The sequence below is a fragment of the Mirounga leonina genome, unplaced genomic scaffold (genome assembly GCF_011800145.1).
Source record: "Mirounga leonina isolate KUSES-001 unplaced genomic scaffold, KU_Mleo_1.0 Mir_115, whole genome shotgun sequence".
Taxonomy (NCBI): Eukaryota; Metazoa; Chordata; class Mammalia; order Carnivora; family Phocidae; genus Mirounga; species Mirounga leonina.
The window spans coordinates 52,765,211-52,792,579 of record NW_023270268.1 but is presented as its reverse complement, the minus strand read 5'-3'; positions in this window follow the sequence as shown (position 1 = coordinate 52,792,579).

Here is a 27,369-nt window from a genome sequence, read left to right as displayed (position 1 = left end):
ATCAAACATGATAAGCTCATTTAAATATAATAAAGTTTTTTTTACATGGAAAGATATTTATAGCATATTGTAAATTTTTCAATGACAAAATGCATGTACAGTATAATCTTATTTAGATCATATTAGATAAGTGTGTGTGTGTGTGCACATGCATGCACATAATGAGAGAAACAAACAGAAAGGCAAAGATATACAGAAAACTTTGGAAGGAACTTAGCCAAAATATTAACAGAGGGCTATATGTTAATTAAAAAGTTAGACTTTAGGTGATTTTCACTCTTCTTATTTTATTTTGTTTACTTATTATTTAAAGTTATTTTTCAGTTGAAGTAAATAAAAGAAGTGGAAGTGGTAGCAACAAAGGAGACCCAGAAAAAATGGTTGAAAAAATTTTTAAAAACTGGAGGAAATATTAACATGATAATTAATCAAGGAGAGAAAATTAAGGAGGATGTGCTCCAGGCCATGGCTGGGTGGATGACTGCTATTTTATTTGCAGTTGTAATGTTCATTACCTCTACTTTATCTACTAATTAATAAAACCCTAGTCCTCTCTCAACCTCTAGTTCAAATCCTACCGCTCCCTTGAAGAGTTGACTTACCATGCAACCCACTTGTAAGAGCTCTCTTTTCTGAAATTAAGTCAAAAATAAAGTTTCATTCCAAATCCAGTAATCGTGTAACTCCTTGAATCACCTCCATTAGAGTATTTTAATCTGTCACTTAAGCAATACATCATTAAAATAGTTTCAACTTCTGGAGGGCTCTCCTTTTGCTAGGCACCTTTTCAGTGCTTTATAGAGTTTTAATTCTTATTATGGTCCTATGAGGCCTATTTTCTTACCTCACTTTTATGGATTGGAAACTAAGTCTCAGAAAATCTTGTTGGAGGTTCACAGTGTCAGAGTTGGAATTCAAACTCATTAAGATTTCAAATCTCATGTTCTTAATGACTGCAAAATATTGTATTTGCATGTATCTTCTATTTTCCCCAATTAGATTATAATCTTGAAGATATATCTCTATGTTGTTCCTAGTCCTGAACCAAGTAACATTCAAATGTTTGTTTGCTTGTTTGTTTGTTTTACTTACTATGGTATAATTGTTTTTGAGAGGAAAATACTTATTTTCTAAAAAATTCTTTCTATAAATAAAGATGTATAACACTGCACATAATACAGAAATGCATAAGGGAAAATAATTAGCTCAATTATTTATTAACAAGTGTCATATTTAAACTTTTGTTAAAGTTAATTACTCATTTTATTTAAGTCAGTAATGCCTGTTCATTGGTCTATTTAAATAACTTGAGCTTTTCATAAATGAATTCCCTTCATCTTCTATTTCACAATGGGGACTCAGGCCAAGCCAACCTTTATATCAACATCTCCCATCAGATCTTGCTAAACCAACAGTGATTATCCTTTACAGCATTAAACATAAAACAAAATGCCTTAGAATTTGCCTGATAATTTTATTTCTCCTGTGGCATTGGATTACATTTAATCATTAACTATAACATAAAATCTTATTTCAGGGTATGGAAATATTTATTACAACTCAAAGGAAATATTGACCTTGGCTGTGCCTTAGCCAGTATTTATTTTCTTATTCTCCCTGGTAAATAAATTTCGGTATTTACTTGAGCAGAAATCAAGATCTATTTACTATAAGTCTAAGACATCTCATTTAATACTACATCATGTGGTCATACATTATCCATTGACCAAAACTGTTAAAATGCTTTTTACCTCCAAAATCCTAACTATGGGTCAGAATTAATTCTTTCTTTCACACACATACATACACATGCACTCTCTCTCTCTCAAACACATCAAGCTGGTTGTTAAGAGAAAGGACAGTAAAATGTACATTTAAAGCATTTCTTCATCACACATTTCTTTTGTCCAGACTTCAGTTTTATCTCTGGCCAAAGAAACAGGAATGTTTCTTTGCACAGCAGCAGTAGAATACTCAGCTTCCTGACCGTGAGCAAAACCTTACATTTAGAAGAATCATCGTCTTGACAATACTCCTCTCCTCGTTTTTGGAGGGAGGAGGGTAGAATCCCTGGACTGAGTCCTCTAGTTGCTGGGGGCGGGGGGACTGCCATCATGCAGGGAGAGCCTGTAGTATCTTGCTTTAGGAAGCATTCTTTCTGACATGAGTAAGAGATCCAGACTCTTATATCACCCATAGAAAAAACTATACTTCCAGCAAATATCCTGCAGGTCTTATACCACTGTTTCTATATGTATATTCTGGTATTAAATGCTTAAGGGAAAAAAGCAACACCATGGAGAAGTTTAGCTATGCCCTATTCTCATGGATGAACACACAGCAAAGCAAACAGATGAGTCTGAATAAATGAAAATCAATACACTTGAAAAGGCTTCTTCCATTCAATTGATTCAAGCTCAACGGGTAATAGCACAGCAGAATATGAAATGGTGTTAACGTGGCCCCACCATAAATTCCATTTACAGGAAATACAGTAACTAAAGTGGATAAAAGCATGAGGGATTTAATGAACCATAATGAACTCTTTACCATGGACTTTTATAAATGCCTTTAACATGGTCTTATCACCATACCATTTGAACTTTCAATGAGGCAAGATAACACTTTATGGTATGTATATTATTTTTCAAAATCTAAGAGGTTAGAATGACAAAACATTATTCTTGTCTTCAGAGTTAAGAAACATGGAATGGAATCTTATTTATAGAGAAGAAATGCAAGTCACCAGGAGTGTCATTTATTGCTCAGGATCACAAAACAACTTGGTGGTCAAGCATTCACCAGAACTCAGGCAATTCACAGCCGTTTGCTTTTCCTCTACAAGTCAGTTTGGAGATGATGGAATGACATGTGTGCAGACAGTTCCCAATGCCTAGAGAGGTTGTGAGAGGGAAACAAAGCCGCAAGAGTCCAACCAGCTGATTCCTAGATCAGATTCCCCCACTACAGCTAAAACTTTTTGAAATTCTGATACAGGAAAAGGAAAAGACCCATATTTTTTTTGAACTAGCAAGTCCATTTCTGGGAATACAAACTTGCAAAACAGTCTCACATGTATACAGACATAAGTTTAGATAAGGATGCTCATTTTGGCATTGTTTACAATAGCAAAATTTACAAACAACACAAGTGACCATCCATGTTAAATGATTATAGCACATCCATACAATAAATTACAATAAAGATGTTCACAATGTACTTCTAGGTATGAACAGCCAGGTATACTAATAAAATAATATACATAGAATGATAGTATTTATATTAAAAACAAAAACTTTTATATGTGTTTCTGATATAGCTCTCTCTCTGTTCTGATCTTCCCACCATGTCATACTTCTGGATATGGGGACAAGGGAAAGTTTTGGGGAGTAGAACAATTGAGTGTGACCTTGTAAGATTGGGAAAATGTATTTTAGTGGCTTTATTCTTTTGGTAAAAATGATACTTCATTATTATGTAACATAATGCCTACGAATATGGTCTTTGGAGGTAGAAAGCCTGAAATTTGAATTCTATCTCTGTCTCTTACTAATGGTTTGACCCTGGGAACATCTCTTCAATCCTTAGCCCTCAGTTTACTCTTTTATGAGGGTGATGATAACCATCCTTAAAGTTTGGGTGTAAGGACCAAATAAATTATTATTATTATTATTATTATTATTATTATTATTATTATTATTAGAGAGAGAGAGAGCACGTGCAAGCAGGGGGTGGGAGGGGATAGGCAGAGGAAGAGACAGAATCTTAAGCAGGCTCCACACTCTGAGATCGTGGCCTGAGCCAAAACCAAGAGTCAGAGACTTTAAACAACTAAGCCACCCAGGTGCCCCAGGACTAAATAAATTATTAAATGCAAAACACCAAACACAGTATTTGGCAACTAGCCCTCAACAAATGGTCACTTCTACAATTGTGGTTACGTTTATAAAAATTCAAATTAAATAGAAAAGTACCAAGTGCAAAGTAAAAATTAACTAAATTCAACCAATTAGAATTTACCTCTGTTATTTGATGATGTGTTTCCAGAAAGCTCTACAAATATATGTGCTTTAAAAAAAGGTATTTATAAAGTATTATATAACCTACTCTTTTGATTCACAATATTCTGTAGACTTTCCCTGTGTCTATATAATAAGCTATATCTATATCATTTTAATATCTGTATTTCATTGGATACCTGCATTTCCATAATTTATTTAATCAATCTCTTATTGGTAGGCCTTTATGTTGGCTTTAATTTTCTCTATTATAGACTTGACTGCAATGAACATCCCTGTGCAAACATTTTCTTATATGTGTGCAAGTATCTGAAGGAGGGGAATTTTAATTAATGGAAATACCTGGGTGAGACGGTATTCCTGTCCTGTCAGAGAAAACGATATAAACTAGAGTTGAGGGGAAGAAAAGTTCCCAAGGGAAACAATAAAAGAAAAGAGTTTGACCTTTCTTTTATAGGCCATGGAAAGTCACTGAAGCTTTTCGAACAAAGCACTAACATGATCAGAACTAGGTTTTAGGACAGTTAAACTGGATGCTGTGGGGAAGTTGGGTGCAAGGAGGTAGAGAGGAAAGAAGTGAGAGCCATTAGGAGGCTACTGCCACAGAACCGGGGTGAGTTAATAAGAGCTTAGCAAGGGTGATGGTGGTGGAAATGGAGAGGGATAGGCTCCAGAGGCCCTGCAGATGCACAAGTGACAGGAGGACTTTCTTTGCAACATACTGGGGTCTTAGGCAGCAGGGAGGGTATTGAGGCAGGCTGGGGTAAGTTTCTAAGTGCAGTTTCTGTGTCTGCATCAGCACAGGGGCCCAGGGAGAGGTCTGGTAGGCTGTTCCCCAGATTGCTTACAGTGGTACCTCTAGTGGTAAAATTTCAGATGGTTTTCTTATTGTTCTTTATGTTTATCTGCAATTGAAAATTTGTATAGTGAACATGTATATATTTATTTGGAAAGTAGCTATATATGCTTATTCTATAAACATTTGAACAATAGAGATGTATGTAAAGTAAAAAATAAAAAGATTCCCCTCACCCCCATTTCTTAGAAGATATTTTTAAGATCATAACTGTTAAGAGTTTGGTACTTCTGGGCATTTTTCTTATATGTTTTCATATATGTGAAAATACACATATTTTGTTTTTTATAAATATGGATCATTCTAAATATCTAGTGCTTGCCACTTTGTTTTCTCCAGCCTCTTCTTTTCAGTGGTACCATGTGTTCCATAGTGTGGGCTTGGGTAACTGGGAGAATAAAATAGCAGCATTCTCAACAGATGAAAGGCAGTAGGCAAAAGAGGTAATACTGGAGGGAAGGTGAGCAATTAGTGGTAGATATTATGAGTTGGAAGCCCCAGGTGGACTGTTCAAAATGAAGGCATGAAGTTAAAAAAGAGAGACAGTTTTTTTTTAAGATTTTATTTATTCATAAGAGACAGAGAGAGAGAGGCAGAGGGAGAAGCAGGCTCCCCGCTGAGCAGGGAGCCCGATGCGGGACTCGATCCCAGGACTCTGGGATCGTGACCTGAGCCGAAGGCAGACGCTTAACCATCTGAGCCACCCAGGCGCCCAGAGAGAGACAGTTTTAAGAGATAGATACACAGAGAGGGTAGTTGAAGGCAAAGAAGAAATTAAAGTTGTGAAGGGAAGCCTGATAACCAAGACTCAAGTAGTATTTGTAGAGCCTCACAATGTGCCCAGCAGTGTGCTGACCATTGACCCCAGGGAACAATACTTCCTAGTCAGAAGACTTGACCTGGAACTTTCTGCTGTTCCCAAATGCTATATAAACCTCAAGTTCCATGAACTTCTTGAAATAGGTCAAGTTGCAAAATGTCTACAGAATTTATATTATTTATACAGAGTCCCTTTACGCTCCATAGAATAATGTCCTACGACTTACTTTTTCAGCAAGTGTTTCAGAGGAACAATACAGATTTTCTCTCTAGTCCAAACTTCTGTGCATAAAAGGTCCTTCCCAATTAGCCTCAACCAACTTTTCCAATCTTATCTCCAGCCATTGTGCCCCATAAACTTTGCCCATAATTCTCCAGACATATAGTGACCAACCATTCCAGTTTGTCTAGGACTGAGGGGATCCTGGGATATAAGATTTCTATTTTAAATAAGATATAGTCCCAGGACAAACTACCTATTTGCCTGGGACTAAAGCGTTCCCAGGACGTGTGACTTTCAGTGCTAAAACTGGAAGTCCCCGGCAAACTGGGACAAGTTGATCACCCTACCAAATACAAGAGGCCCTTTTGTACCTTCTATGCCCCCTCATATGCTGTTTCCTTTGTCTGGATTTCTTTTGAGTCCTTCTTTATCAGATGAATGTCTTAATTTTCCAAGACCCATCCCAATTGCCCGTGGGGTTACTTTTGCTCAGCTTTCCTAGGTGGATTTATTTGATCCCTTTCTTTGGATTTTTGTGGGTGATCTCCATAGCTGTGTGCCTCACCAACATGACTTGATTTTCCTTTGAGGACTTCATGTTCTGTGGTTTGGATGGATGTGACCCCACCCATCCTCAGGGGTAGGTTCTGATTGGCTTAAGCCAATCCGCGGACCCCATTCCTCAAGCATGGCAACTGTTCAGACAAAGGCATAGGAAAGAGTGAGAATCCTAAAATTTGTGGAGAGCTACTAGACACTTCCTTTTGTGGCACCTGGATGATATAGTGAGGCTATAAAGTCTGGAACTACTGATGGTATTTTGTAGCCCCAAGGGTGGTGCCAAGAGTTGATGGGAGCCACCATTAAGCTTGAGATGGTACCTTGTATTAGTTTGCTAGAGTTGCCATAGCAAAGTACGATAGACTGGGTGGCTTAAGCAACAGAAATTTCCTTTATTACAATTTGGAGGCTAGAAGTATGAGGTCAAGATGTCAGCAGGGTTAGTTTCTTCTGAGGCCTCTATCTTTGGTTTGTAGATGGATGTCTTCCCTCTGTGTCTTCATATGGTCTTCCTTCTATATATGTCTATGTCTTAATCTCTTCTTATAAGATACCAGTGATACTGGATTAGGACTCACCCATATGACCACATTTTAACTTAATCTCCTCATTAAAGCCCCTATCTCCAAGCACAGTCACATTGTAGGTACTAGGGGTTAGGACATCAACATATGAATTTTGGAACACAACTCATCCCATAACATACCCATATTATAGAAGGTAAAGCAGAAAGATAAAGGAAAATCAGGACCTTTGTCTTACTTTTGAGCTGCCTTGGATCAGAAATATCTGTTTTAGTTATGTAAGCTAATAAATTAACTTTGCTGTTTGGGATGCCTTGGGTTTTAGTTGCAGTTTTAGTTTAGTTCACTTGCATTCACATATTACTATTTAACACAGCCTCATCACGTTTTTTTTGGTTATATAGCACTTTTCACATACAACGATAATTCTTTGTTCTGACGTCGACCTATTGCACTTGGTTGTGTGTAGACTTCTTCATGCAAGGACTCTGTTATTCATGTCACTTATCTCCAGCCCCTTAGACAGACTCTGTGATGTTTGTCAAATGAATAAACACTGATTCTCATTTTGAGCAAGAAGCCTGGAAGAGCAAGACTAAGAAGTGCTCCTCTCAACCTTCATTTTATTCATTTTATTAACTTTCTGATTAGTATTTTCTGGGCCATAACCTTAAAATGGCTACAATTAAATCACTGAGCTTTGATCCCAGCATTATAAAACCACCACTGGGTCTGGAGACAAAGTACCTGGGATAACAGCAATCAGTGGCATAGGAACTTTTAGAGTGGTAGAATAATGGGCAGGAACAGCAAGCATGATTGAGTACTGTGTTTATAGAAATAGCAAATGTGCCTTCACTATATTTTGCATAATAAAAAAAGGAGAGAAGAGAAACTTACAATTATCTTTTTGAATTGTCAAATATATATGTAATTTTAGATGCCAAAGTTTAGAACAATGGTGAATAATATGCTCACAGAAATAGCATAAAGGTATTCAGTAAAAATGCAGAAGTACACATGAAGATGTATGTTAAAATGCATTTTTAAAAAGGTCTTTTTTTTTTTTTTAATCAGAGGACAATCTCAGGGAAGTGCTGCACTTTCCAGGGAAAATGCAGCTCCCCCAGGATTTTGTTTTTTCATTCCAAAGCCAGATAAAAGAATAGTTTTACTCTTCTCTTTCTCACCTCTCGCTCACATGGAGTAGAGATTAATTCCTGAATGACATTTCACCATCATTTATTGTGTTAAAATGTCATGAACTGTTCTTCTTCAGTGTACAAGTTCTCTGAGCAATCACCTTCATGTGCTTTTCCACTGAAGGTAAATTTGGCTTTAATCCACAAAATTCTTTTACTACTTCTTACAAGGAGCTATTTTAACATCCATAACCGTTAACTTAAAAAATAAAAAAGTCAGTTCATCTGTTATGAGGTTGAACTAAATGTATAACTTTTTACAATCAACAGGGCACCTGGGTGGCTCAGTCGTTAAGCGTCTGCCTTCGGCTCAGGTCATAATCCCAGGGTCCTGGGATTGAGCCCCGCATCGAGCTCCCTGCTCAGCTGGAGACCTGCTTCTCCCTCTCCCTCTCCCACTCCCCCTGCTTATGTTCCCTCTCTCGCTGTGTCTCTCTGTTTAATAAATAAATAAAATCTTAAAAAAAATACTTTTTACAATCACCTATGCTGAGTCCGGTTACCTCCTTTCTCCTTTGTTTTCAGGAGCCAGAGAATGCCAGTCTTGTGCCCTAAAAACCTTCTGATACCCAGCATACCTCATGAGATTGCCCTTCTGCTCTGTAGTCCTTTTGGCTACACGTGGGAGTGTACTTGGGGGCCAGAGAGAGGCCTGGGGAAAAGGTGGACTTTTTTTCAGGAGAGAGATGCATGTGGGGCAAATTTGGCCATCTGTTCCTGAGAAAGAACCACCACTGGTGAAGAGAGGAGGAGTATCACTGGATCAATGCCACAGAGTCATACAGATGGATACATTTGCATGAAAATAACTCATGATGATTTCAAACTATTTTTTCTTTTAAGTTTCTTCTGGATGATTTCCTCAGAACTCTGCATCACTTTGAAAATATATACATGATAAAGTGCTTTAAATTCCCTACACAGAAGACAGTTTCAAAAGTTTTATTAATTGCTAAGCCAATTTTGAGGTTTAATATATATTTGCTAGCATTCTTTAAAAATATACTTCTTCCTTTGACATTTCATATTTTTCTTTATGATAAAATTTTGCTGAATCAACATTTGATATGTAATATTTTAAATCAGATATTAATAAAAGTTAACATTTTCTTTACAGCCTCTTCCCTTCCCTTTATCAAAGGATCTCCCATTAAGATCTTCCTTTCCTGGAGGATGGGTTAGCCTGGTGATGGGTATTAAAGAGGGCACATTCTGCATGGAGCACTGGGTGTTATATGCAAACAATGAACCATGGAACACTACATCAAAAACTAATGATGTAATGTATGGTGATTAACATAACATAAAAAAAAAAGATCTTCCTTTCCTTATCCAATCAACTTATACTTGCTTACTAGAAAAATTTTCCCAAAGCACAGAACCAATTTTGCAAGTTTCCTACCTCCAAAATGATATACATATATATTTTTTAAAGATTTTATTTATTTATTTGTGAGAGAGAGAATGAGAGAGAGCACATGAGAGGGGGGAGGGTCAGAGGGAGAAGCAGACTCCCTGCCGAGCAGGGAGCCCGATGCGAGACTCGATCCAGGGACTCCGGGATCATGACCTGAGCCGAAGGCAGTTGCTTAACCAACTGAGCCACCCAGGCGCCCAATATACATATTTTAAAAATGTAAATAACACATACACAATAGAAAACAACAATTACTAAAAATGTGACAGATATTCACCATATTTCTACACCAGGATATCACTTCATACATTTAACATGCATCATTAGCACAATTCACAAATACATTCTAATTTGTTTATAATGATCCTCAATTAGATAAGCTATTATTCTTGGCAATCTCCTAATTGAAAGTTAGTTCCCTAATGAGAAAGTTGAGCTAATTAAAGGCATGGTTATCAGTATCCATGTCTAAAATTTCTCATCATTTCTTATTCTAAAAATATCATGTATATGTGTGTGTATATACATACATCATATACATATTTATACAAAGGAAATAGTTGTGTCCACAGGCTATTTAATTCATGGCAAAAATTCTTATTTTAAAAACATCCCAAATCATAATTTGATTGAGGGTTTTATTTTGCTACTTTAATTATATAAATTCAGATTGATAAATACATACTGTGTGAAGACAATATTATTTTGTTTTTAACAACTCTTCTGGTATTATTGTGTGCTTCTATAAAACCGTTTATTAAAAATCATGATCTTTAAAATTTTCTATTTCGTTTAGGAGTATACACACTTATTCAAAATGGCTACATGTGACTTTCTCACTCTTTGATACTTCGATACTTCTAAGGCCAGGTCAGGATGACCAACAGATTTGGGATAGAAAAACGCCCATTAAGATTTTAATGAATTAGTTTATGAAGTGGAAGTCTGTTACCTATTAAAGTTTAATCTCATTCTGAAAACCTATTAATAAGTTCCCTAAAATTTCATGTGCTCTTCTTTTCCCTCCTCCCTGCCCCCCATGATCTAGACACTTTATATAGGCATAGACATATTGATTCAATTACCTATTAGATGTGAAACTATAATATGTGAAAGTGTTTCCACTTTCTTTTGCAAAAGGACTTTCTCAATATGAATTTTTGAGTAGGGAAATTGTGTATGCTGCTCATTGAGAAGATTGTTTAGTAACCAGATATAGAATGGGTTGGATAAGCAAGGAATTGGATAAAGGGAGACTCAACAGAAACAAGAGTGAGGAGACCATTAAAATGATCCAGTTGAGTATTTACCATGTGCTAGGCCCTCTGACGCTTTACACAAATTGCCTAATGTTCTTAACCACCCTATAGGTAATTCCCATTTTATAGATGAGAAAACTGAGGGAAAGGGAGGTTAAGTAACTTGCCCACAGACACACAGATGGTAAGCGGCAGAGTCAAATTTGAACTCAGATAGTCAGGCACCAGAGTCTGCACTCAAGAAATGTTCTGTTTTCACAAACACGTGGTTTATTTTTCTACATTAGAGCTTTTGTATTAATTAATCTATAAACATATCACTTTGTGAAAAATGATCACAGTCTTCACAGGCTGGAGAGAATGTGGTTTACATTTCTTATAAGATCACTTTTCCATAGAGGAGACTTTTCTGGGACATAAGGCATTTAGTTGGTTATGAATTTGGGCTCATCTTTCCAATTTAAAGTATGAAAGTTCCCAGTATCCATACAAATGAAAAGATCAATTTATCTGATTTTATCTAAAATGAAGTCCATTATTCTATCTTACTATTCTCTCAGCGTAGAGAAAAGGCACAGAAATACTTTTACTCTTTATGTTAAACAATTTATGTAAGTCCCACAATATTCATCCAAGTGAAATAGAGATGCAAACCATAAGGCAACATCATTCAAATCCTGCCACAAGCCAATCCAACAAGCTCTACTGAAGGGAGGATGAGGGAATGGCAGAGGGAATGTGATCAGTCATCCCAAAACCATCTGATCAGAGTGAAAAATTCCATTAAGTTATTTTATTAGGTCAAGGCTATATCTGAGTGGTCTTTTCAGAGACAGACTTAGCTCAGCTGGCTAGATGCCCTTCAGTGCAGGTACAACCTGGGCATACAGACAAGCCAATAATGGTCATTAATAATGACACCTCTGCCTCATCAAGTCCACTGAAGCCCCAGGCATCTGCCCTACTTCTACCCCCCTCACTACCCCAGGAACCCAGGAAACCTCATACCAAGTCTGGCATCTGGGGCTTGCCAAACCTGCTTTTTAGAGCTGTTTTTGCCAATTCTGGCCTCTTCGCCTCTCAACTCTGCCTACCATTCTTTGCCATATACTATGTGTGATAACAAAATAGACTCTAAATATGAAATAAGAAACTTGATCATTATTATTATTATTCTTGTGTCATCTTGACAAGTCACATGATCTTGCTGAACTTAGTTTTCACACCTAACAAATGGTTATCTCCAAACCACAGGGCATTCATAAAGTGTCCTTCTTTCTCTCTTAAAATAGCTTGAGTTGTTTCTACCTATTATGTGACCCTTGCTTGACTTGTATACTTTTCTAGGAAATAGAAATGGCTACAACAATGCCTAAAAATGTTTTATGATCTGTAAAATGCAATGCCATGTATTATTTTTATTGCTTTGTCTGTTTTCCTGTTTAGCCAACTCCTCCACGGAGATGGGTCTTCTGGTGGCTCATCCTTGGCCTGATACTCACCTATATGGAAATAGTATACATCTGCCGCAAAGTGAGTCCTTAAACCAATACCCTACCTCTAGGAGAAAAATGCACCAAAGACTACTAATTGCACTCCCCCAGCAATCACAGAGCAAAGATATTAGAAATGCTCACTAATTCCTCTCCAGCTAACTGGAAAAAAACCCCAAAAAACCCAGATTCATTTTTTCTTCTAATATAAGTGGCAAGCACCTGACTCTCGCCTGCTAGGCCCCCATTTTTTTTTAAGACTTATTTATTTGAAGGGCGGTTGGGCAGAGGGAGAGAATCTCAAGCAGACTCCCTGCTGAGTGCAGAGCCTGACACAGGGCTTGATCTCACGACCCTGAGATCATGCTGAACCTAAACCAAGAGTTGAATGCTTAACCTACAGAGCCACCCAGGTGCCCCTGGGCCCCACTTTTAATAAAGTGTCTTGATCTACAGTCTCAGAATGAAGAGTTTAAAATATATCTACATCAGTCAGAAATTTTCTGAAAAACATAATCTACTTTAAGAAAGTTTTCTAGTAGTTCTTGACTTGCCTTTAAATAAATCACATTTATACACAAGGTGTTTCCATGCCCATTGTTGGAGGATGAGAGAAGACCCGAACCCTACTCTTAACTCTGCCTCCAACTTGGACAAGCCATTATCCTCTCTGGGTCCCAGTTTCCTCACATGTAAAATGAAAAGGTTGGCCTTGCCACCTTCATTTCTGATTCTTTATCAAAGACTTTGGACATGAGATCAAGTCTTCCTGGGCTCAGAGTGAGTCCAAACCTGTAGATATGCACAAATAAGAATAAGCTAAAAGCTGACTTTGGGTTCCATAAAAATCCTGATCTTTCCCACTATAAGGAACACTGTTCCATTATTTTTAACTATGAAGGACCTACCCTCTTATACAGCCCAGGATGTGATACAAACAATGCCTAAGCTAGAGGCCCAGATTTAGTCTTGCCACTACCATCCCTTTCTTTGGTGAGTTCTACCTAAGACCTGGTCAGTTGGATTAAGGGACCATTTTGTGTCAGTCTCTTTAGGATTTAGCTTCAGGACTGGGATTGTGAGCATTGAACATGTTGCTCACCTTTGTTGTAGATTTTGGCCACCACACCCAATGCAGATGAAATGTAGGTTGTCACCAAACCTCACTCCCATCTCAGTTTACAACTTGGTTGGGAACAACCCCCTGTTCAGTGGTTCTCAACCTTGGCTACATATTAGAATCACATGGATATCTTTGAAAAATCCTAATGCTCAAGCTATACTCCAGACCCATTATATCAAAATCTTTGAAGGTGGGGCCCAGGCATTGTTATTTTCTCAAGTTTCCCACATGGTTCCAATATGCAGCCAATGTTGAGAATTACTGAACCTTTTAAGCATGAAGTGAGATGAAAAGGTTCATCACTGAACCTTTTAAGCCTTAAAAGGTTTAATTGAAAGGCGGTTGGGCAGAGGGAGAGAATCTCAAGCAGACTCCCTGCTGAGTGCAGAGCCTGACACAGGGCTTGATCTCACGACCTTCTATGAACCTTTTAAGCATGAAGTGAGATGAAAACAGCTGGGAATTTTGAAAGTCTAAGTAACAGAGAATTATAGGCTCAGGGCAAAGAGGTCTGTAATTGTCAAGACTTGACAATATTGTGGCCTGTCTGGAGATCAGGGTCAGGACCATGGCACAGAGTGGCTTGGTTCTGCAGTGGGATTCCTGAAATGAAGGGCAGGGTAGAGTGGAGCACTCCAGAGTAAGGGCATGTGCTATATCAGCACCCAGTGGGCTAGAACCAACGAGGCAAGCAAGGCTTGAAGGATGACCTGAAGGCTTGAATGCTTAAAGGTGACAGCATGTGACAAGCTACATCCAGGGAGGTAGTCTGAGGAGCAAGGATCAGATACTCAGTCAAGGAGTCTAGGTTAGGAATGCAGGCTTGAAGCCTCTGTAGGCCATAACAATGAATATTTATGGGATGATTTAAGTTTGTAAATTGCTTTCATAGCCCTTTTTCTTATTTGACTATTATAGTGAATCTCTAAGATAGACAGGGCAGGCATAATTTCAATATCCACTTTGTAGGTGAGAAAAATGAGGTTCAAAAAGGTCTAATGGCTTCTTTGAGGTCACACAGTTAAGAAGAGTAGCAATAATGGTCTTGTTGACAAAATAAGTGTTTTGCCTCAGTAAGGAAATTTTCTTGTTTGGGGCAAAAACCAACTGGCAATGGTGATGGTGCTGACACAGACCTTCATTGATATTTAGGCAGCACTTTACAGTTTAAAGGGCACTCTCATGTACCTTATCTCATTGGGAATGCATAGCAACCATGTGATGCTGTCATGACATTGTGCAGATGAGAAAACTGAGGCTCAGAAACAAGATGTTACTTATTCAGGGTCACACCACTGGTTGAAAGGAAGAGCCTTGACTCCAGGTCCAGGTGAACACTCCCTTTTTGGTCCCACGCTGCCTCCACTTATGGCTGCCCTGGGCTCTGCAAGTAGAATTGGTTGGGAGTCCCTAGCTGGAATGAGCAGCAAAAGATGAAGAGAGAGCAACTACTGACTGGGAGGTCCTACACTGATAGGACTCAGTTGTGACTTTTGTCCCCAATTTGATTCAGAGGCCAGCTCCATGTGACAAGGTTTATGAAGTTAAATAGAGAGAAAAGTTTGGTTTTCTAAGAATTCTGAGCCAACTTAACTTCTGTCATCTAATGTTTTACTAGCTTTCTTTCTGCATTTTTGTATTCTCTCTTGCTTTGACAGTAGAGAAAATCTGTTATAAGAGATGTTTCAAGTTTTTTTGGGGGGGGGGCGCTTTATTGCCATGGCTGAATGAAGTTAGGTGTCTAGGTGAAATAATTGCATACAACACAGACCATTTAGCCCATGTGATTCACTTTCTTAAACACTTTGTGTAATCATCCTCATAGTAAGATTATGAAAGCTGGGATTCCCTTTTCAGGAAGGGGAAAAAGAAGTAAGTTTATCTGGGGGTCAAAATCTAACTGGCTTTTTAAATAACCACCATAATCCCAACCGTTCCTTCAGCCTTCTCTGATCTCTGTCTTTTGACAGGCTCCAGTCAAACCCTCTTAGCTCTCATAGCACTTTATACATGCATTCCTTGTAGTATGTTCTGCTTTATATCATGGGTCTCTATGTGCATCTTATTTTCCCTTCTAGATTCTAAACTCCCTAAGGGCAGACAGTCTTACTTATCTTTGCATCTTCCATAGCACCAGACAGATTATTCAGTCAATAAACATGTGTTGACTAAGTGCTTGAACAGTTGTGAATAGATTCAGATGTCAACTAAAAATTCTTGGAGGTGAATTTTAAAGAAAGTATTGATTTAATCTTTCAGATGGATACAACACAAGTGGTATAATCTAATTTACAATGAAGGTCAGTTAAAGCATAGTTCATGCTTTTCTAATTGACTGTCTGTTTAGTTAAACCTCAAATGACAAAGTAAATACCATTATCAGACCTTCATAGTGGAAATGTGTGTTCTTAAAGAGGATACAGATGAATGGCTATGATTCTCATGTGGTTTATCCATCTGCTCTCCCTGTTATTTTGACCACAGTGGCTTTGTCCAACACTCTCTTGCCCATTAATATAATCAGATAAGTGTCATCAGGATTAAGAGGGAAGTGTAAGCAGTAACTTACAAATGATCACTCCCGTAGACTATAACATTTACTCTCCAGGTAGAGACTGCTCTTCCCAATTGTATGTAGGTATCAAAATCTCAGCTTATTATAATGAATTATATGTATTATTATATAATGAATTAATAGAAGTAATACAAAATCTCATAGCCACAATAAGAGTACTAATTGAGCAAAGTTAGGTATTTTGTACATCTTTAATGTAATGATTTTGTTCCAGTAAATGTTCTAAACTTTTGATATGGGATGGTCTTAGGGGAGGTCATCAGATTGAAGGGGAGAAAGCCAGCTGGCTTGAAGCTGCATTTGCAAAGCAAGCATCATATTTCTGCTTTGATTATATATCTATTTGAGGAGGCTTCTGGGACAGAGGCTGAAGGAGACTATAAGAAGGCCTTTCATCATTATAGAAATCCAAGACTCAAGCTCCATAGCAGATGTGTATCAAAACATGCTCCTTGTTCCAAATCTGAGTTGACTTCCAAAAGCCTTAGTTATCCTGAGTAATATTAGCAATACTAGTTATGAGTAGTGTTATTGCTTGTTGGAACTATGTATTTAGAAACATATAACTAAAGTTTTCTATCAACATAAGTGATTCCAAAGGCAACCTGGATCTAGAGGCACTTTGTTGATGCTTAGATGTGGGCAATAGAATTCACTGATGAAATGCTGCTCATTTCATATGCCTCATAGAGTCACTTAATTGTAAGTTTATGGTATGAATCCCTTGCTGTGATTTTATTGTCAATCAAAACCATGGTCATGTAGAACATTATTGAATGTGGGAAAATATTTTAGCATAGGGAAGGTGAATACACTTTTAAGTTAAGTAGACCAATTCACTACACTTAAAACCTTAAAATTTCTTAATTAAAAATGAGTCTCATCTTGCCAATAAGAAAGATATAAAAGCTTACTATTAAGAGACTTTGATTCCTTCAGGTTACTAAAGATATACTCTTCCCTCGCTCTTCTTCTTCCTTCTCCTTCCTTCCTTTTCTCTTCTCTTCCCTTTCTTTCTCTTCTCTTCTTTTATCTTTCCTTCTTCCCCCTTTCCATTCCTCCTTCCATCTCCCTTACTTCACCATCTCCATTCCACAAATGACAGTTTATTTTACAGGCTGGGAAACTGAAGTTCAAGTCCCGTTTCTGAAATAGTAGGCTGAAAATTTCATTTTTAGTTTGAAATTAATAATCTAAATGTCATTGGACAAATTATTTTGTATTGGGGCACTTTGAAAAGTACCCCTGGATTTCAGGTTCTACATAATGAAATAGTTGGGTCTAAGTTTAATTTAGTATCTATGTGTTTATTTTTTATTTTATGATATGGAAAAATGACATACATGGGGACTTTTGTCCTCCAAATAAATAAAATATCCTGTGGAGTATTATGATGTTTAGCTGAAAAGAATTCCTACCCATGTTCTTAAGGTATTGTTTTTCATTATTGCTAATGTCTTTGGGCCTACTGGAATCCTGAGCCTCTTTTGCAACAATTAAATCACTATTGACTCCCTTTTCCATATCTCTAATAAATAGGGGGGAAGGTAAGAAAATATATTGGTCCTTGCCAAAGAAACCTCCCCTGCATGTATTACCATGTATTACTGTCCCCTTCTTGAGTTCACCACCTTACAAAAAGCTTTGATTCACCTCACAGGCTTGTATTCTTATCCAAAATCCACACACCATTTTACAAATAGAGTCGAGAGAGGTACATTAGATTAAATATTGATTTAAGTGTAAATCCATCCCTTCTAGCATTTGGGCAAAGCAGAAGGGCATCAGGTTAGTTGCAAGTAAGGCCACTTCTACACAAATGATTAAAGTGGGACATGACTATGCAAGCTGAGGCAGCTGAAATCTGGGAGTGCAATCTCTGGCCCTAAACTGAAGACACAGGGAGGAATGGCCTTATTTTGATTTCATTTTCTTTACCATTCCCATCATCCTTTTGGAACATGAGTTGTGTAATATTTTTAGATAGGGAAAGATAGGGAAATTGACAGGGTTATACAGGGAGTCAGAAAGCCCAGATCCAATTCCTGGCACTACTGCTAACCAGGCATGAGTAACTTCCCCTCTCTCTCTCTCCTTGATTTCCTCAGCTCTTACTAAGAGTAATCATCTCTTCCTACACCACTTTATGGTGCTCTGTAGGGACCACATGAGTTCATAAGAGTGTAAGGGTTGTTGGGATCTTAGAAGGGGGAGAAGAACAAGTTTCATTATCTATAGCACAGGATAAAACACTCAATCTGCAAAATGACGGTTTATTTCTTTGTTTTACTTCCATTCTTTGTGCTTATTATCATCAAACATGATTCCCTGCAAAGAAAGCTCTCCCGACTTCCTGGCCACCCTTTAAAACAGTTTATTTTATGGTAAATCTTAAAATTATACATCTTAATCAGCACATAATAGGCTCATCAGACACGTATGTTTACCTTAACCCTGCCCTCAGTTCCGTTGTGATTAATAAATGAGAGGAATAGACAGAAGAATAATGTTAAAAGGCTTTTAGTTTGCCAAACCCTAATACATCCATGAACTTATTTGATCCACATAATAACATCATCAGGTGGTCAAGGAAGAGATGATTACCTTCACTGGTTGCTGAGCACACTGAGACTCAGAGGCTAAGTTACTCACCAGTCAGCAATGGAGCTAAGAATCAGTTTCCCAATTCCCTAAATAACTCTATTTCCTGGTCTACTCCTGACTAGATCTCTAAACTCCTAGGCTACACAGGACATAATGAAACTTTGATTATCCGAGGGGAGGGTAACCTTATAGCCTCAAGACCCTAATAATGCAGAATCAATACATATTTGAAAATGAATGCAAAAGAAAAAGTTTGGGGGTTACAGTAAGGGGGTATCAAGAAACTGCAGATTTATACAGTAAATACTACCTCCCCTCCCTCATCAGTTAATGTATTTTTGCAAATATGTGCATTGTAAACTTGTTATGACAGTCGTATTGAGACTGGGGAACAGAGTGAGAGGAAAATCAATATAGAACTAATGCACATGACTTATTATAATGAGAAAGATTCTGAGGGATTACCTAGGCTCAGTAAAAGATTGTGATTTGATTTGTTTGTTTGATGATGTCTGCTAATCACGTGGCATAGCAATGGGCAGCCCAGAAAGTCTACAATAGTGGCTAGAAACCAGGTCTGGCTGACAGAATGTGGCCTGGAGACATGTTTTGTTTGGAGTGCCCAGTGTTTCAAATATTTTTGAATTTAAAGACCTTTATACTCTCCAGAACTCCCACAGTCTCCACCACTCCCTACATTTTACCTTGACTACCTTGAACTTTTACTGACTCCTGAAGGCATTTTGGTTCATGATCTTGATCTATTTGCCAGATTACTTGGTCTGGTAATGAAATCTTTCTGCAGCTTGAATCCTGCTACTTTCACAGCCTTATTTTCCATTAATTCCTATAACATAACTTTCTTCTCTGGCTTGACTTTGTCACTGTCCAGTTTATTCATACAGAAGTTAGGCTCCTGTTCCCTACTAAATAATATCTGAGTCATTCTTCGAAGTCAAGTTAAGCCCTCTGTCTGTGAACCATTCTTCACCATTTCTACTCAGACTGATCATTTCCACTCAAACAATTACAATATTCATTATCACACACTTCATCCTTGTTCTTAATCTATACTGTCTGGCAGTATTACTTAACCTGCATAATTTATATGTGCATTGTATACCTAATATTATATATAGAGAGTTTGACTTTACATATAGACTGTAGGATATTTATAGAAATTTCAACTTCTCTGTCTTCCTCATACCTGACATTTATAGTATATGCTTAAAAAATGGTTGTAGAATGAGTGATTAGATAAACAAAGGAATAAGTATGTGAAATAACATACTATGCTTTAGGAAGAGTAAATTGAAGAACTATATAGTATACTAATTCTCATAAGTTTTAGTCTCATAGTTCCAGTTAAAAAAAAAAGGAATATATAGAGATATATATCCCATTTTCTATAAGAACTACACCCAAATTTAACAGATACAGTTGACCTTTGAACAACATGAATTTTAACTGTGGAGGTTCACTTATACATGTTTTTTTTTCAATAAATACTACAGCACTATACATGTATTGTCTCTTCCTTATGGTTTTTTTAAAAACATTTTATTTTCTCTAGCTTACTTTATTGTAAGAATACAGTATCTAACACATATAACATACAAAATATGTTTTAATTGATTGTTTATGTTAGTAGTAAGGCTTCCAGTCAATAGTAGCCTATCAGTGATCACTAATTTGGGGGGGAGTCAAAAGTTAGACATGTATTTTTGACTATGCAGAGGTCAGCACCCCTAACCCTGCTTTGTTTAAGTGCAACTATGTAAATTGTAATATCCTAGGAACTTTCTTCATATAGAAGACCATAGCTTCACCGAAGAGAATTTTCATCTTATCTAGAATTCCTTGGAGCTTTGTTTTGAAGAACTTTCAAGATCTGCTCCTGAGGGCACCTAGTGATAAAATATCTATGGTTTCTCATTTATTAAACTTCTATCAAGGGTCAAGAATTTTAATAAATTGTATCATTCAATCCTCACAATTACTCTGTAAGGCAGCACTTATTATCTCTATTTTACAGATGAGCAAACTGAAACCAAGATGAGTAACCTACTAAGATCATAGAGTATTAGTCTCTTTCTGCTTCCAGACTTAAAGGAGTTCTGTGTACAGTAAGTGTCCAGTACATAATTGTCCAATGCATATTAATGAATATTGGTGTAAGAGTCTAGATTCTTTCTTCTATCCTTATATTAAAGAGAGTTTTTTTTTCCTAGTCCCAGAATATCTTATTTAGTTTCTTTCCTTCTTTGCTACATGCATAAGCAGTGTGGTAAGTGGCCTTAACACCTATTTGCATGCACGGAAAATCTCTTACCCATGGAGAACCACAAACAACCAGTGTCACTGCTCATGCTCTTAACAACAGAGCCAACATCAGATGTGATGCTCTTCTCTGAAAAACCTTGACATGGTTCTACATTGTCTTAAGATGTTTAACAACCTTCTTTGATTTCTCAGTATACTTCTAAATACTAAAATTGGGAAAGGGGTAGGTGCCCAGCTGAAAGTATTGAGTGGATTATATCTATTGTCACTGAACTACTTACTTGGTTGCCTTTTGCACTTGAGGCGGTGTTTAAGGTCTCTCTATTGCCCTGTCTATGCTTGTTTATATACACGCAAGACAGCATCGTCTCATGTTGCAATAAATATTGTTTTGTTTTTCTGTTTTACCTATCTCTACTTGTTCTTTACAAATTGTACCCTGCCCTACACTGTGACCCATGACCCACTAGGCTTACTTAAAACACATCATCATAACAGTATGTGTAGAGTGGTGTGTGTGTGTGTCTGTGTGTGTGTGTCTGCTGCAGCAAAAATAAAGTTCTCATTTTAATAAAACAAGTGGTAGCATACCTTTAAGGGTTGCTGGTGCCCCCAAGTGCCTGCCACACTATTTGCAAGGGCAAAGGTCAACAACCTGAGCTTGGTGTTTAAGATTCTTCACAATTTGGGCCCAATAACTTTCTTTTTTTTTTTTTTTTAAAGATTTTATTTATTTGTTTGACAGAGAGAGACACAGCGAGAGAGGGAACACAGGCAGGGGGAGTGGGAGAGGGAGAAGCAGGCTTCCCGCCGAGCAGGGAGCCCGATGTGGGACTTGATCCCAGGACCCTGGGATCATGACCTGAGCCGAAGGCAGACGCTTAACGACTGAGCCACCCAGGCGCCCCCTGGGCCCAATAACTTTCTAATCGCGCTTCAACTGCTCACCTTCCTTTCCCAACGTCAGGTTAGATTGACTTAAACCTTGTCCCTTGCTTCCCATCTTCTATATCTGTGATTCTGTTTCTTTTCCATGGAATGTCTAACATCCTCATCTCTGCATGTAAAAGCCAAGTGCTGCCTTCTCTAAGAAGTCATTCTCTCTCTCCTCCCATCTCTCACTCTGTACATGACTTGTTAGATCTCTCAGCACTTTGTCTCAGTATTAGACCTACTTGTAAATACATCCTAACTCCTTTATTAAATTGTAAGTGGTTTAAAGTATGATCCATGGCTGAATAGCTACTCTGAGTGCCTCATTCAGAGAAGAAATCAATCTACCTCATTTAACATAATGGCAAGTTCTTTAAGGACACTTATTGCTGTGAGTTCTGTTTTGTTTTTTTCTACACAGCAGTTAATTTTTCCCAGTTCATTTTGCATCACCTGATGTTTGTGCCCTGCCCATATTCTCTGGGCCTACTCTGGAAGTTGCCTGTCTGGAAGCAGACAGTTCTTATGCATGCAAATTGTTTCTTGGGGTCATTCTCTGACTGCAGGGGCATGCTTGCCCTGCACTGGTTTGGGGGCAGGCCCAAAGTATTAAAGATTTAGCCCTCCAGGAGTGACCTTCAACAAGTGGTGAATAAATGCCCCAGCTTCCTCCACCCTCATCTGGACAATTCTGAAGTGTGTCCCACCTAGACTTTGTGAGGGTCCTTGGTGGGACTGAGCTCCCCTTGTCCACAGCTGTACTGCTCACAAATGCATCCTTCATTGTCTTTGCTCCTCTCTTACTCTCACGTCACCAGTGCTTCCTAAATAAACTACTTGCTCCCAAATTCTTGTCTCAGGGTCCGCATGTTGGGGACCCCAACTAAGACAATTTCTATCCTCTTCATACAGTCCTCTGGTACTCAGATCTAGGATTAGAATATGGAACACAATAAATCTAACTGACTGACACAGAATTGGCTTCATTATCTTAGGCAGATCCTACAAAATAGAACTTGTCCAGAGAATACGAGAGACATGGCAGGGCTGGTAGAAGAAGCTCACTGAAACCACCAGAGCCGGCTGGGGCTGTGACCAGAATGACCTCACCTTGAAACTACTGCTGTTTCCAGTGTTTTGAAAAGTGATTGGCTATACTGAATGACTTGAAAAAAATCACCTATTACTGTTTGGATAGTAAAATAAAACCAGTTATCATATACTTAGGAGTTCTCAAACATGCTTGCTTAATAACACTGAGAATTACAGAACCAGAATCTCAGCTCAAAATCTAATACCTGATCAGAAAGATTAATGTTCTCCACAGTAATGACATTTTTACCATTATAAAAAGAGCAATTTACTTTTCCAACTTCCTCTTCTTCCTATCCTAGCCTGTCAGAGAAAATTGTAGTCTCACACATGAAATATTTTCAAACTAGAGGTGGCAGGTTTATGGAAAATTACTCTGAATGAATTTGGGCTCAGACCAACTCTCCCAGCTCTATATTATTCATGATAAGCATGACTTCCAAGCCTTGGCTTTGTCAGATTTTCCTATTAATTGTTAATGTAACAGCTAAGTCTCCCTGGAGTGTGTGTTATTTTCTCATTTATAAAATCATAAGCCTTGGGATAATCCCTCATTAGATCAATAATATTCTCATCAAATGAATGTAACACTGCCCAAGTGAGGGATGTTCTGTGAATCTGTCTCCTTACCTCCAATCTGCACACACCTACTCTGAAGGCAGCTGTTCTCACCTGGACCAAAGCAGCAGCCTCTTAGCCAGACCACTGGCCCTCCTCCAAACTTCTCTAAACAACACCCACCATGTTGTCATGGAGCACCCACTTCTTAGATGTAACCATGTGATTGCACTGCTCTGAAACCACATGCAGTACCCACAGAGGAATTTGTTTTAATCCACCCTGTATCCATTCTTCCCTCCCAGCAGATCTCTCTTCTTTCTTTCTGGACAGTTACTCTTCCCTTTGTGTAAAAAGCTGAAAGGGCCTCTGGATGCTCTTCCCACAGTCCTTTTCCTCAGGTCTGGGGAGGACAAGGGACCTAAGCTCTCCAGCTGGGTTTTATCCTTCCAGATTCTAAATCATTGATGTGTGTTGGAGGACAGAAACATGATTTGAGCTCTCATATCCTGACCAGATTATTCCTGCTAGGATACTACTACTGGTATTTCTCTTTCCTGGCTCTCTGGAGCTGCTATTCTGCAAACAGTTCTGGTCAGTTTGCAAGGCTGCTTCCCCAGCCTCCCTGCAGACTTTGTAAGCTCCCAGTGCATTCTGCATGAATTTACTTTAGCTTAACATAGAGTCTATTTCTCTTGCTTGCAAGCAAGGAACCCTGGCTGATATAGTTCACCATTGCTTCAGGATAAAGATTTTAATCTCAGCTCTTGTCAGTTTTCCCATTGTCACACTACACTTTGGCCACACCAGCCTAGTCACCACTCCCTGTACATAACACATAGCCACATAATTGTTAATGCTATTTCTTACCGGACTATACTTCTCCTCCTTGAGAATTTTCACCTACCATTCAAGGCCAACATCAAGGCCTTTCTCTGTGAGGCTCTCATGAGGCTCTCCCTGATCTCTGCCAGGCAGACTTGATCCTTCCCTAGCCCAGGGCCCTGCAGTTTATTACTGCACATAGCACTTATCACTCTTATCAGACTTCTGTATTGGTGTGTATGAGATTCCTAAAGGCAGTCTGTCACTTAGTATTTTTAATTGTCATCACCACACATAAGTTCTGTCAGGTGGAGACATGTCATATGGCGGTTTAGTATATTGGCTTGGAGTCTCACTACCTGGCTTCAAATCCCAGCTCTTTCCCTGACTAACTGTTCGGTTTTATGTAAGTCATTTGAGCTTTCTACACTGACTCACCTATATAATGGGGATAACAGTGCCCACTTTATAGGACTGCTGTGAAGGAAAATTAGAAGCTGGAGACAGGAGTCATCACCACTCAGCACACAAAAAATGTTTGTTAAAAGAGTAAGTGAACAGGTTCAAGCTTTCTCTACCATCCTGATGAAAACAAATAATTGACAAATGAAACGTGCAGACTTGTTTATGGGTAACGGGAAGCACACAGTCCAAGGAATTATAAACACGCACATGTGTGTGCACATGTGTGCACACTGTTTCACAGCCTCTCTTTTGGTCAGAGTCTAGCAAAACAAATGGGAAAGACTGGTTTTCTGTGGCCACTCCACATGATCTCATATGTATCAAAAAAATTAGAAGAACCTACCCTACAACCATATGATTATGGTTCTCTGGATGCAGACATACAAAGATAATTCCCCTGTTTCTTGAGAAAATAGCCCCTGCAGCTTTAAAGTGTGCTAACCGGTCAGAGGGCTGTGATTTAAGAAACACAGATATATTATTTTCTCCCCCAAAGTGGACTTCAGTTACTAGTAAAGGAGCCATTGAGTTGAGTGAGGATGTTAACCTGCTCCAAACATCTCTGCTGAGTCAACAAGTGAGCAACAGGGACTATAGGAAAGGTTGGGTTGATTTGAACATATGTCTATTTCTATAATAAGATAAAATTTCTGATTTATTAAATGGTGTAGATGTATACAGTATGGTCATAGCTTACCTGTTTTGGGACAATGTGAGCACTCAAATAATAGCAAATTAGGATTAAAGATATGCTTGGTGATGAATTAAGGGTGGGAAGATTCTTTTTTTTTTTTAAGATTTTATTTATTTATTTGAGAGAGAGAATGAGAGAGAGAGAGAGAGCTTGAGATGGGGGAGGGTCAGAGGGAGAAGCAGACTCCCCGCTGAGCAGGGAGCCCGATGCAGGACCCGATCCCGGGACTCCAGGATCCTGACCTGAGCCGAAGGCAGTCGCCCAACCAACTGAGCCACCCAGGCGCCCAAGGGTGGGAAGATTCTTAAGATATTTGGGAAAAGGAAGAAAAAAATGAGTGAATTCCAGTTCTAATTTTACCAAAAAAGGTATGGAAAAATGCATAGTAAAATCACATCTTTATTTGTTGTCCTTTTTTCAGCCTCTAAGATATAAATTTTGGAGTCTGCAGAAGTACACTGTTCTATTGGGCAGAAGACGAAGAGGTATAGACACATCATTGAGCAAAATTTTTGAGTGGCCACTCAGAAATCATTGCAGAAGGTGGAGTGGTACCCAGCAACCCTGTCCTAATTCCGAATCCTATGGGGGCCACAAGGTGGGGGGAGAGAGACCTGGACTGAGAACCAGGTGACCTAGACCCCAAGCTACTGTTCAGTGGGGTATTCCTGTGGGGCCTTGGACAATTCAGGCCAAGGCTGGGTCTCAATCCTCCTTCTAGAAAATGAGGGGCTTTGGGGTACTATCAGAGTTTCTCAACTAGGTTCTTATAGTCCTAGGGTTCCAAGAAAAAAAAAAAGCCCTCAGGAATAGGCAGGGATGAGCTCTGGTCTTCATTCCAGGTCCCTCTCTCCCCATCTCAACATAACAGCTCTACATCTATATGTTTTGTAAATGGGTTTCCATGTGTGAAACAAAAGATTATAGCCAAATATTTAAGAAAATTCTGGTCTAGACAATCGTGAATGAGAACAATCACTTACATAGTGCTTACTATGAGCCAGGCTCTTTTTAAAGTATTTTACATATATCAAATCATTTCATCTTCATAACTCATATGAAATAATATTATTATCTCCATTTTATAGTTGGAGAAACTGAGCTATTCCACGTTCATAAAGCTTGTAAGTGGTAGAGCTGCGATATGAACCAAGACAGGCTGGTTACATGATTGGCGTTTGCAATGCCCATGGTATATTACTTCTCACTAGCGTCTTTCTCAAAAATTCCATAATTCCAATATCAAAATTTGGTTTCATCTTTAAATATAAACCTTGTCACATAAAACTAATTTTGGTATCCAAAATAGTCTTCATTAGGAGCTTTCTTTGAGCAAGAATTCAGGCTTTTGCCCTTTAGTTAAAGGTGGGCAAGAAAATGACTTTGGATTCCCTTGCAGGAAGTATACTTTTGAAAAACAGTGGGGATTAATTTTCCTTCTTCATTCTTCCCTTCTTTGCTTTCACATTTACTGACAATCTGCCATAGACCAGAACCAAATTAAGCAGTGGAGATGAGGGAATTGAAGTCACAGTTCCTGACTGTAAGGACCTCAGAGTCTAGAGTAAAATGAAAGTTTTTAATTCACAGAATAAGTCCTGAAGCAGCCACAGGCCAGTATGACATGTCAATAAAGAAGACAGGAGAGAATCCTAGAGGAAGTACCTTTATATATTTGAGGGTCAGCACAGGAGGGTTTAGCCAGATAGATAAAGCAGGAAAGGGCAAAGCTGGCTAAAGGTAGAACAGAAAGGCATGCAGATGAGAGGTAAGGCATTTCTTTTCTTTCTTTCTTTCTTTCTTTCTTTCTTTCTTTCTTTCTTTCTTTCTTTCTTTCTTTCTTT